At 35.8% G+C, this 12,792-nt stretch overlaps 1 pseudogene; it reads right to left on the bottom strand.

The window, feature by feature from the left end:
- Positions 1 to 945: 945 nt before the first annotated feature.
- LOC140525662 (NADH-cytochrome b5 reductase 2-like) lies at positions 946 to 7,248 on the bottom strand (annotated as a pseudogene).
- Between the last annotated feature and the right edge of the window lie 5,544 nt (positions 7,249 to 12,792).

Genomic DNA, 12,792 nt, shown 5'->3' with positions numbered 1-12,792 from the left:
TCTTAGGGAGCTCATTTATGGACTACTTAATTTATTTTTTTTCTAAAATAGGGTTATTTACATATTCTATTTCTTTTACTGCTAATCTGTGCAACTTATATTTTTAAAAATATTTATCCATTTCATTTAGTTGGTCAGTTTTATTGGCATATAAGCAGGCAAATTAGCTTGTAATAACTCCTACATTTTCATCTTCTAAAATTTTTGACACTGGTAATGTGGTTTTATTCTTTTTTAAAAATCAAATTGGCCAATGATTTTTCTATTTTATTCTCCCTCCTCCATAAAAATCAGTTCCTAGTTTCATTTATTGGTTCAGTTTTTTTTTTTTAGAACTTTTAACTTTATTAATCTCTCCTTTGATTTTGAAGATTTCTATTTTGGTATTTAGTTGAAATATTTTATTTGCTCATTTTCTAGTTTTTTATGCCCAATTTCTGGCTAGTTTCATGCCCAATTTGTTGACACGGTGTTTTAAAAAAATTAATGTTTATTATATGTCTACATATAATATATATTATTGTATATATACACATATAATTAAAGTTATAAATTTTCCCCTAAGTATTATTTTGCCTGCATCTCACAAATTCTGGTATATTGTTTCATTGTTGTCATTGTCTTTTTTATATTTTACACAAATTTTATTTCACTGAAGTATTAAGTCAAATGCTGTTCTGCAAATCGATTACAATATCTTGTTGTTTGGGTCTAATATGAATAGTGTACTACTGAATCCCTTGGGCATAGCTTCTCAAGCTTTGGTCCCTGACCCAGACACTTAAAGAACACACAGAAATCTCAGACAAGATAGCAAGACAGGAAGAAATTTTGTATGTGTTTCTAAATTTTGCAACTCATTCTGAAAGATCATTTAGAAAACTACTTATTTTAACATTTTAAAAACCATACTATCTTAGAAAAGACCTTGAACAAATTCTGAAGTTCAGTAGAAAAAATGCCAAGATACACTGGCTAATAGGAATTTGTTAGTAGGCAAAAGTCTTGTCTTGAACATAGCCCAGTTTTTCCAGGTTGGATTGACAGGCAAACAGGATCATTGAAGGAGGACCACACATCAAAATGATGGTATCATCTCCTGGTAGTGGAAGATGATCCTTAATCATGTCTGCATTAATGAATCCAGAGCTATACTTCCAATCATTAGGAGGCCTGTCCAGAGTATACCAGAGACTAAACTGGTTTGGATGATCCTTCATCATTTCTTCTAGCTCTGTTCTCGGTAAAGTATCTTCTTCAGTCTGGTTAGCAAAAATAAGAGAGTACTTGGAACCATCTTCAGGGTCCTTGGTAATGTGCCGAATCAGCTGCAGCATTGGTATTATTTCTGTCCCACCAGCAATCATTCCAAATTCTTGGCAAACAATTTTAGGTTCACTCTTCTTATCTGGTTTAATTGCCAGCTTACCTGGTCCATTATAAGTCAGGAGCCTGTCTGGCCCTCAGAAATCAGTGGCATCCCGTCTTCATGTTATCCGGGTACTGAGACATCTTTCCCCTTCAGGACACTGGGTGCACATTTTTGTAGTAAATTTTAATAATAAAATCCATATGGCCTTTTACTTTGTCACTAGAAATAGGAGTAAAGGCCCAGATCATCAGATTGTCATTGATTTTGGCAGAGACATAAATATGTTGACCTATGGGGAGCCCTAAAATGTGATCTGATATAGGCAGTTCAAACTGAAACCTCTTGGAATCATGGCTGATTTCCTGTTTATTGATCAGGGGCAGTGGGTATTTTGTATCTGGGTCCAGTAATGTAATAAGGTATTTCTTCTTTGGGAATCCCATGTTCTTTAAAGACAGTAGTAATACTGATACACCAACCACCAAAACCACAATAAAAAGTGAAGCATCCAGGCCAGATGAGGACCTCATAGTGACAGTAGCTCTGGACACACCGATGACTGGACCAAAGGACAGACAGACAGACCAAGGGGTAGAATACTGTTGTCATTGTCTTTAATGAAATTGTTGATTGTTTCTATGATTTGTTCTTTGACCCATTCATTATTTAGGATTAGATGATTTGGTTTTTAATTAGGTTTTATTCTGTGCTTCCAAGGCCCTTAATTGAATGTAATATTTAATGCATTTTGGTTCTGAAAGGGTGCATTTAATGTTTCTGTTCTTCTGCATGTGTTTGTGAAGTTTTTATGCCCTAATACATGGCCAATTTTTGCAGAGGTGCTACATACATCTGAGTAAAAGGTACATTCCTTTCTATTCCAATTCAATTTTCTCCAGAGGTCTGTCATATCTAACTTTTCTAAAATTCTATTCTTTACCTTCTTTCTTATTTATTTTATGGTTATATTTATCTGGGTTCTGAGCAGGACAAATTGAGGTCCTCACTAGTACAGTTTTAAGGCCTTTTTCTTTCTGATTTACTATTTCCTTTATGAATTTGAATCCCATGCCATTTGGTGCATATATGTTTAGTATTGTTATTATTTCATTGTCTATGGTACCTTTCAGCAAAATGTAATTTCTCTGCTTATCTTTTTAAATTAGGCATATTTTTTTTGCTTTTGCTTTGTCTGAGATCATGATTATTATCGCTACCTTCTTTCAAAACTTGAGATGAAACATAATATATTCTTTTTAAAAATATAGATATTATTTTTCCCGTTACTTGTAATAATAATTTTAACATTCATTTTTAAAAATATTAAGTTCCAAGTTCTCTCTTTCCCTCTCACTTTTCTCCCCCTCCTAGAGAAAGAAACCAGTTTGATACAGATTATATATGCACAGTCATGTAAAACATATTTCCATATTAGCAAGAAAACAGACCAAAAAAAAGGAAAAGAAAGGAAGTTAAAAAAGTATACCTTGATCTGCGTTCAGATTCCATCAGTTCTTTATCTGGAGATGGATAGTACTTTTCATCATAAGTCCTTCAGAATTGTCTTGGGTCATTGTATTGACTAGAATAGCTACATTGCCCACAGTTGATCATCTTACAATATTGTGTACAATGTTAGTTTGGTTCTGCTCAATTCACTTTACATGAGTTCATTTAAGTCTTCCCAGGTTTTTCTGAAACCACCTTGCACATAATTTCAAATAGTACAATAGTATTCCATCGCAACCACATACCATAACTTTGTTGAGCCATCCCCCAATTGGTGGATATCCCTTCAATTTCTAACTCTTTGCCACCATAAAAAGAGCTGCTATAAATATTTTTGTACATGTGGGCCCTTCTCTTTGTATCATCTCTTTGGCATACAGCCCTAGAAGTGGTATTGCTGGGTCAAAGGGTATACGCATTTTTATAGCCCTTTGGGCATAGTTCCCAATTGCTCTCCAGAATGGTTGGATCAGTTCACAACCCCACCAATAATGCATTAGTGTTCCAATTTTCCCACATCTTCTCTAACATCTGTAATTTTCCTGTTTTGTCATATTAGCCAATCTGATAGGTGTAACTTGGTATCTCAGAGTTGTTTTGATTTACATTTCTCTAATCAATAGTGATTTAGAGCATTTTTTCATGTGACTATATAGATAGCTTTAATTTCTTTCTCTGAAAACTGCCTGTTCATATCTTTCAACCATTTATCAATTGGGACATGACTTGTATTCTTATAAATTTGACTCAGTTCTGTATATATTTTAGAAATGAAGCTTTATCAGAAACATTGGCTATAAAAATTCTTTCCCAGTTTTTGATTCCCTCATAATCTTTATTGTATTGGCTTTGTTTGTGCAAAAACTCTTCAACTTAATATAATCAAAATTATCCATTTTGCATTTCATACTGTTTTTTTTTATCTCTGGTTTGGTCATTAATCCTTCCATTCTCCCTATATCTGACAAGTAAATTATTCCTTGCTCTCCTAATTTGTTTATGGTCTCACTATTTATGTCTAAACCATATACCCATTTTGACCTTATCTTGGTATACAGTGTAAGATGTGGGTCTATGTCTAGTTTCTGCCATACTAAACACACAAAAACAACAGTTTTTGTCAAGTAGTGAGTGCTTATTCCGGAATCTGGAGTCTTTGGGATAGTCAAACCGTAGATTCCTGTAGTCATTGACTACCGTCTCTTGTGTACCTAGCCTATGACACTGATCCATCACTCTATTTCTCAGCCGGTATTAAGTAGTATTGATGACTGCTGTTTTGTAATACAATTTAAGATACAGTATGGTTGTCATATTCCTTAGTATTTCTTTTAATTAATTCCTTTGAAATTCTGTACCTTTAGTTCTTCCAGATGAATTTTGTTATTATTTTTTCTAGCTCTATAAAATACTTTTTTGTAGTTTGATTGTGTGACACTGAAAAAGAACATTAATTTAGTAGAATTGTCATTTTTATTGTATTAGCTCAGCCTACTCATGAGCAATTGTTATTTTTCCAAGATTTTAGATCTGACTTTATTTGTGTGAAAAGTGTTTTATAATTGTGTTCATATAACTCCTGGGTTTGTTTTGGCAGGTAGATTCCCGGATAATTTATATTGTCTATGTAACTTTAAATGGACTTTTTCTTTCTATTTCTTGCTGTTGGGCTTTGTTAGTAATATACAGAAATTCCAGTGATTTATGTAGGTTTATTTTATATCCTGCAACTTTGCTAATTTTTATCATTTTAAGTAGTTTTTTATTTAACTCTCTAGGATTTTCTAAGTGTATCATCATATCATCTGCAGAGTCCTAGCTTTGTTTCTTCTTTGCCTATTCTAATTCCTTCAATTTCCTTTTCTTCTCTTATTGCTAAAGCCAACATTTCTAGTATCATATTGATTAGGTGGTGATAATGCATATCTTTGTTCCACCCCCAATCTTATTGGAAATGTTTCTAGCTTATGCCTATTATATATAATGCTTGCTGATTATGCTTATCATTTTAAAGAAGACTCAATTTCTTCCCATACTCTCTAGCGTTTTTAATAGGAATGGGTTTTGTATTTAGTCAAAAGCTTTTTCTGTATCTATTGAGATAATCTTATATTTCTGTTAGTTTTGTTGTTGCTGTGGTCAATTATGCTGATAGTTTTCCTAATATTGAACCAACCCTGCATTCTGGCATAAATACTACCTGATCATGGTGTATTATTCTCATGATAAATTGCTATAATATCTTTGATAACATTTTATTCAAAATATTTGTATCTATATTTATTAGAGAAATTGGTCTACAATCTTCTTTGTCTGTTTTGGCTCTTCCTGGTTTAGATATCAGCACTATATTTACATCATAAAAGGAATTTGGCAGGACTCCACCTATTTTTCCAAATAGTTCATATAATACTGGAATTAATTGTTCTTTAAATATTTGGTAGAATTCATTTGTAAATCCATCCGGACCTGGAGATTTTTTCCTAGGGTGTTCATTGGTGACTTGTTCATTTTCTTTTTCTGAAATGGGATTATTTAAATATTTTATTTCCTTTTCTGTTAATATGGGTGATTTTTATTTTTATAAATATTCATCCCTTTCACTAAGATTGTCAAATTTATTGGCATATACTTGGGCAAAATAGCTCCTAATTATTGTTTTAATTTCCTTTTCATTGGTAGTAAATTCTCCCTTTTCATTTTTGATACTGATAATTTGATTTTCTTCTTTCTTTTTAAAAATCAAATTAACCAGATGTTTATCAGTTTTGTTGGGTTTTTTCATAAAACCAGCTCTTAGTTTTATTTATTATTGCAATAGTTTTCTTAATTTCAATTATAATAATCTTTCCTGTGCTTTGCAGAATTTCTGATTTGGTATTTAATTGAGGATTTTAAATTTGTTCTTTTTCTAGCTCTTTTAGATGCATGCCCAATTCATTGATCTCCTCTTCCTCTAATTTATTCATTTAAGCATTGAGAGATATAAAACTTCCCCTAAGAACCACTTTACCTGCATCCCGTAAGTATTGGTATGTGTTTCATTGTGTGTGTGTGTGTGTGTGTGTGTGTGTGTGTGTGTATTTGTCCCTCGTTGCCGAAGAAGACCATGCCATCAGAGAAATGACGACATGACTTGCATTTGACTTTGTTTTGAGTGAGGGAGAGCTGTGCACTTTACCAGCCTCACTTCTCCTCCAGAGCCATCTGAATCCAGTGACTAGATATTCATCAGAATGAATGGAGATGACCCAGGATGAGGCATTTGGGGTTAAGTGACTTGCCCAAGGTCACACAGCTAGTGAATGTCAAGTGTCTCAGGTGAGATTTGAATTCAGGTCCTCCTGCCTCCTGCACTGGTACTCTATCCACTGCACCACCTAGCTGCCCCCCTGTTATCTCATTATTGTCATTCTCTTGTATGAAGTTATTGTTTCTATGATTTGTTGTTTGATCCATTCATTCTGTAGGATTATATTATTTAGTTTCCAATTAATTTTTAGTCTATCTTTCTGTCCCTTTGTTACATGTAACTTTTGTTGCTTCATGATCTGAAAAGGATGTATTTAATATTTCTGCCTTTCTTCATTTTATTTTAAGGTTTTTATGCCCTAACAGGTGGTCAACTTTTCTGTAAGTGCCAGGTACTGCCAAGAAAAAGGTGTATTCCTTTCTATCCCCATTCAGTTTTCTCCAGGGCTCTATCATATCTAACTTTTCAAAAATTCTACTCACTTCCTTAACTTCTTTCTTGTTTATTTTGTGGTTAGATTTATCTAATTCATAGAGGGGGAGGTTGAGGTCCACCACTAGTATAGTTTTGCTGCCTATTTCTTCCTGTATCTCCCTTAACTTCTCTACAAATGTGGATGCTACACCGCTTCATGCATATATGAGAGTAATGATATTACTTCATTGTCTATGTTGCCTTTTAGCAGGATGTGGTTTCCTTCCTTTTCTCATTTAATCAGATCTATTTTTGCTTTTGCTTTATCTGACATCAGGATTGCTAGCCCTGCTTTTTCCTCCTCAGCTGAAGCAAAATATATTATACAACAGCCTTTTACCTTTACTCTGTGTGTATCCCTCTATTTAAAAGGTATAAACAGTATATTGTAGGATTATGGCTTTTAATAATCTTTTTACTAGTATTTTATCTAAATTTTTTGTAGTGTTTTTCATTAGGGAAATTTGTCTATACTTTTTCCCCTCTGTTTTTGTTCTTCTTGGCTTAGGTATCAGCACCATATTTGTGCCATAAAAGAAATTTGGTAGGAATCTTCCTTTGCCTAATTCTCCCTGTAGTTTATGCAATATTAGAATTAAGTGTTCTTTAAATGTTTGGTAGAATATACTTGAGAATTCATCTGGTACTAGGGATTTTTTTCTCTCATTTATGCCTTCTTCAACTTAGCATAATAGATTTTACTCTAGCTCCTTGTTCTGTTTCTGTCTCTGTTTTAAGTGTGTTTCTTATAAACAACATAGTATTTGATTTTGATTTCTAATCAGTTCTGATATGTGCTTCCATTTTATCAGTGGGTTCATCCCCTTCATATTCACAGTTATGATTGCTAACTGTGTATTTCCATTGTAAACACTTGTCCTTGCATCCTTTTTTATGAGATAATTTTCTCCATTTTTACTCTCCTTTCCCTCTTCTCCCAGTTCATTTCTCTTTCTCACTCTTCCATTTATCTTTTGAGATCATTCCAACATAAAAGACTCACATCTATGCTCTCTGTACAGGTAAATGCCTTCTAATTGCTCCAGTGATGATAATGTTCTTGGGGGTAAGGGGGAGTTACATGTATCATCTTCCTATTTTGGAATGTAAACAGTTTAATCTTGTTAAATCTCTCATAATTTCTCACTCATATTTACCTTTTTATGCCTCTGTTGAGTCTTATATTTGACTGTCAAATTTCCTATCCAGCTCTGGTCTTTCCAGCAGGAATTCTTGGAAGTCTTCTATTTCATTAAATATCCTTTTATACTCAGTTTTGCTGAGCAGGTTATTTGTAGTTGTAGTCCTAGCTCCCTTGCCTTCTCCTTTGATTGTAAGCCCTCTGTTTCTTTATCACAGTAGCTGCTAAATCTTATGTTATCTTAATTTCAATTTCATGGTGTTTAGATTTTTTTCTGCCTACTTGCAACATTTTCACCTTGAACTGGGAACTCTGGAATCTGGCTCTAATATTCCTAGGACTTTTCATTTAGGAATCTCTTTCAGAAGGTGGTTGGTTGATTCTTTCAGCTTCCACTTTGTCCCAAGCTTCAGGCTTTTTTGCCCTGCTTTTTTTCATAGTTCTAGGGCCCTGTACATTTTGGAAGCTTCTAAGACGGTGTGGTCTAGGTAGAGATGTGATCGCTGCTCTCCTGGTCTTTAGCCAGATAGGACTCCTGATCTCTTGTGCTGCTACTCCTCTGCTCCTTACACTCAGGTGGGGCCCCTGTTTCCTTACAACCACAAGTGCTGAAAAATTGGACAATTGAGTTACCAGATGGTGCCCATTGTTGGCATACTGTAATTTCTTTCTGATCAGGTACCTAGGTGTCCTGTGGGACTCTGGGCCATGAGAGCTCCCAACATTTGCTATTGCTGTTACTGTTATCACCTCCACTGCCTTCAAGGCCCACAGTTGTTGCCACTGTGCTCCCAGTCAGCCTCTGCCCCAGTGCCACCGACCTTTCTTTATGACTTCTTAAGTTGTCTGAGCACTGGAAAAATGCCTCACTTTGACCTATTTCTGGTTTTACCACTTTAGAATTAAATTTGACGTGATATTTTAAAGTAGTTTGGAGGGAAATTTTGGAAGAGTTTGGTACTATAGCTACTTTACTTTGCTCTGCTATCAATTCCAGTAAAAACATTTTTAGCCTTTTTTAAACTCTTGCTCTGTCTTTTCCCAAAATTCTAGTTGCCCTTTTGCCCAAGATGTTTCCCCCTAGAGACTTTGCTTGTAGATGTTTTAGAGTCATTCTTTTCTTCTGGGTTTGGGTCACGTGAATCTCCGGTATCATAATGACTCGTTACGGTATGATGTTTTGTGTGTTTGTTTGCTCATTCTTTCAATATAATTCCTGAATTTGAATTTTATGTTATGGCCAGGCTCTTTGAATTTCTGCAAAGAATATCTGGACAGATTTTGCTGCTACTTTCTCAGGATATTGCATGTTATATTAAGATCTCCAAGACAGTTGAGGCAGGGGACTTGCAAGTTTTCAGTGCTCTCAAAGTGGTATGAACCAGACCATCTAATCACTGTCCTCTTGGTCTGAGCTCTGTAAGTTCCTGACCCAGATTTAGGTCTGAACTACATGACTGAAGCTTTGCTCCTGGTTGGAATTCCAGTAGTCTGCATTTAGACTCAGCCAGCTGAAAAGCTGTGCTGGTTTAGAGTGACAGAGCTGTAGTTTCCTCTGGGATGTGGACTTCCTACCCTAGTTATTTTGCTTCAGATTTCAGAATGAGCTGGAGTCTGGAACTAAGGCCCAGTTCTTTCTCTGAGATGAGGACCACACAGCAGATACTTTTTGAACTTACTTAATACATAGTTTGGAGCTTGTAGGTGTTCTTAACGCTGGAATGTCATCCCTAGGAAGTGGTCCCTTCCTCAGTCTACCCTGGATCTGTCACCTGGAACTGGGCAGTGAAAAAAATAACTTCCAGTTGGCACATGTTCTTGTACCCCTACACAGGAACCTCTGTATTCTGTCTGAGACATCTTCTTGCCCTGATGCGCCTCTTCTCCCTATGTTGCAAGACTTTGCATAGCTCTTAGAGTCTAGGTCTCATCCCCATTTCTACAGATCTCTCTGTCTTCTATGCCTCCCTGCACTGGAAATATAACTGTGATATTTTTTCTTTGATTTCTTGATGAAGACTGAATCTGGCATATTTTCTAGAATTTTCTAGGGTTTGGGATAGGGATGGAGAACTTGACCATATTTTCTGCCACTCTGCCATCTTGACTTCTCCTTGAGATGGCCATTTTCTTTCAATCTGTTAATTGCTCTTCCTTGGTTGACTTTTACCTGTTCTTGTCAATTACTCTGCTGATTATTTTGTGGCTTTCCTGCTATAAACAGATGTCTTACCATCAAACCTTTCTTTTTTGAAGACCTACTGCTCTTCTACAAACACTCCTGCCTTATTCCATTCCTTGACACCTGTCTTCTCTTTTCTTACATCACCTGAGATGAGATCTGTATCTCTCAAGGGGTGAGGTTGACCAATTGGGACAATGATGCTGGGAGATTATGAAAGACTACTCTAATTGGCCTTAGTTTCCATCTTGGCCATCCTCCTCTTTTGAGCTATATTCCTCTTTCACACTTATTTCTTTCTGTCTTTTGGCTAATCCGGAGGGATTTCCCAACACACTGTTGCTTGGTGGAGTTTGAGAAGTCTTTGGGTTCCGTATTCCTTCATAACCAGTTCCTTTCCTTTTTCTTGAGCTTCAGAGCTACCCTGTTTCAGGCGTCCCAACCCACTCAGCATATGTGGTCTCCTTGAGATACTGCCAAAGGGTTAACTCCAAGAATTTGTATTTCAAACTGTAGTTCATGAGGGACATACTACTCAACCTGGGATGGTGAAGTAGTATTGGATGATGGGGCAGGGAAAGAGAGAGAAACTGCAAGAACATCAGAGTCTCAACCTACCCTGGGAATAAGACACCTCCCAGAATATGATGAAGTTAACTCTAAAAATCTGTCTCTAAAATTATAGCTGAAATAAAGGATACAAAGATAACAAGTCTGGTATTACTGCAGCTATGAAAAATAGAGAAAGGAGGAGATATGGATGCTGTGAAGCAATGGGTTGATAAGTTAATATAGTTTAATTTTTGGTGAATTATTTCAAATATCTTCTTCCTGTCACTGGTTAATTTGGTGCATCATGAGACTCTTTGGTGGTTTATTTGTATAGGGAGAAAGTTTCTGCTAGATGACTTTTCTTATTAGAAATATTTGAGAGAGCACTTTCAGTAGAGTAATGGGATGGGTGCCTCCAAATATTAACCTGACTACCGTCCACATGCCTCCTGCCCCATGTCCATAGTAAGCAGCCTGGACCCCATTCATGGAAGCACAGAGACTCCATTCCATGTCCTTTTGAGCATCACTGGTACCTGAATGAAAAGTTAACATCTCTCCCTTTACCTAGGTTTTTTCTCTGCTTTATGGAGGACAAAGATGTAACTGAAGGACAATTATTTCTCTGGGAATGTGTGAAAAATTTCTATAGTTCTGCCTACAGACAAAATCTACTAGGTGAGAACCAACTAGGCTAAGTATGGAGTGATTCTTCATGAGTAGGTTGACTCCTGGGTGATAAATGTTTTGGCAAAAAAAAATCTATAAGCTACAAAAAAAGAAATTAATGGCTCTTATTCCTAGAGGAAGAGTGGAAAAGAGATTATCAGTAGTATAATGTTCTTTAGATCAAATATATTTAACCACTTAACCATTTAACCATTTAACCACTAGGTGGCACCAATAGCCACTAACCTTATCCTATTAAACAAGAAGGCTCTAAAACTAGTCTCCTACTTTGCCAGATTACTACCTTGCTGAACAAAAGTTAAGAAGTATCAATAAGCCAGTGTTTCTCAAACAAAGGATAACCTTCTATCTTTTGTTTGGGTAGTCCTACTGACTCATTACCTAGGGGGTATGGATTTGGGAGAGTTACCCTTTCAAAATAACTATTGAACTTTCATTCTATTGAAAAACCTGGTATTCACCCTGAACAAGTTGCGTTTATCTGAATCCTAGCCATGAGACCTAGCATAATAGAGTCATTCCTCACAGGAAAAGGCAAAGCCTGCTTAACTATATGCAGAACCTTACCCTTGGCATAGAATCAATAAAATTGATAACCACCCATGCAGCCTCTTCCAGATCCAAGCCTGGGTGTATAAACCACAGTCACTTCTCTTGTCTCTAGGCAAAGTGCTATAAAAAACAAATACAACCAACTCATGTAGACAGTAGGATCAATTCTTAGATGAAGACTCAGGAACTAAGGAGTTCAGGACCCAGGGCCATTCCAAGTGCCAGGCATCAAGGTGAGATCCATGTGACCGGGGACTTTCTCAGCCAGTGCTTTTTTTTTCTCATACTTTTAATCCAACAGGAAACTCTGACTGCTTCTCAACTGCTCACCTCATCACTCATGGAAAAGCACAAGTAGAAGGCAGAACAGGTCCTGGCAGGGAGACCCAGCCCCCTCCACTCCGGCCCTTCTTACTGACCTTCACCAGTTTTTCTTCGGCGCCTCTGCTGTATCACATGACTTCCTGTTACACATTTCCTCTCTTTCTCTCCCAACCCACAGCTAAAGTCCTGCCGATCTACAACAGAAGAAAGGAAAACTTCATAACCATATACACATTAATTCATTGAATATGTCATCATAATTACCATGAATTAATATATCATTGGAAGAACTAAACTATTTAAATATAAATATGAATTAATATTTTTTGTAATAAAACCAGAAGTCAAGAGAAAAGTGCCACTAACTGGAAGGATGATGTTTGGAAAGTAAATAAAGCATAATTTCCAGGGACATTCAGTCATCTCAGCTTTCAGAATTTATGATAAACATAAGCAAAAAGACATGTATGAAGATAATTGGAGTCTATGCACAGCCATTTTATGCTGAGGATTAAAAGGAAGAGAAATTCTACGAAAACTTGATAACTAATTCAACATATACTTTGATACATTGTAAATTTTTTTCTTTTTCAAAAATTTGTTTAGTGTTTTATTTTTCTCCAGTTACATGTAAAAACAATTTTTAACATTCATTTTTAAAGCTTTGAGTTCCAAATTCTCTTCCTAGGTCCTCACTCACCTAATTGAGAAGGCAAGCACTTTGTTACAGGTTATACATATGT

The sequence above is a fragment of the Notamacropus eugenii genome, chromosome 1, assembly GCF_028372415.1.
Source record: "Notamacropus eugenii isolate mMacEug1 chromosome 1, mMacEug1.pri_v2, whole genome shotgun sequence".
Taxonomy (NCBI): Eukaryota; Metazoa; Chordata; class Mammalia; order Diprotodontia; family Macropodidae; genus Notamacropus; species Notamacropus eugenii.
This window is presented reverse-complemented; position numbering and strand designations above follow the sequence as displayed.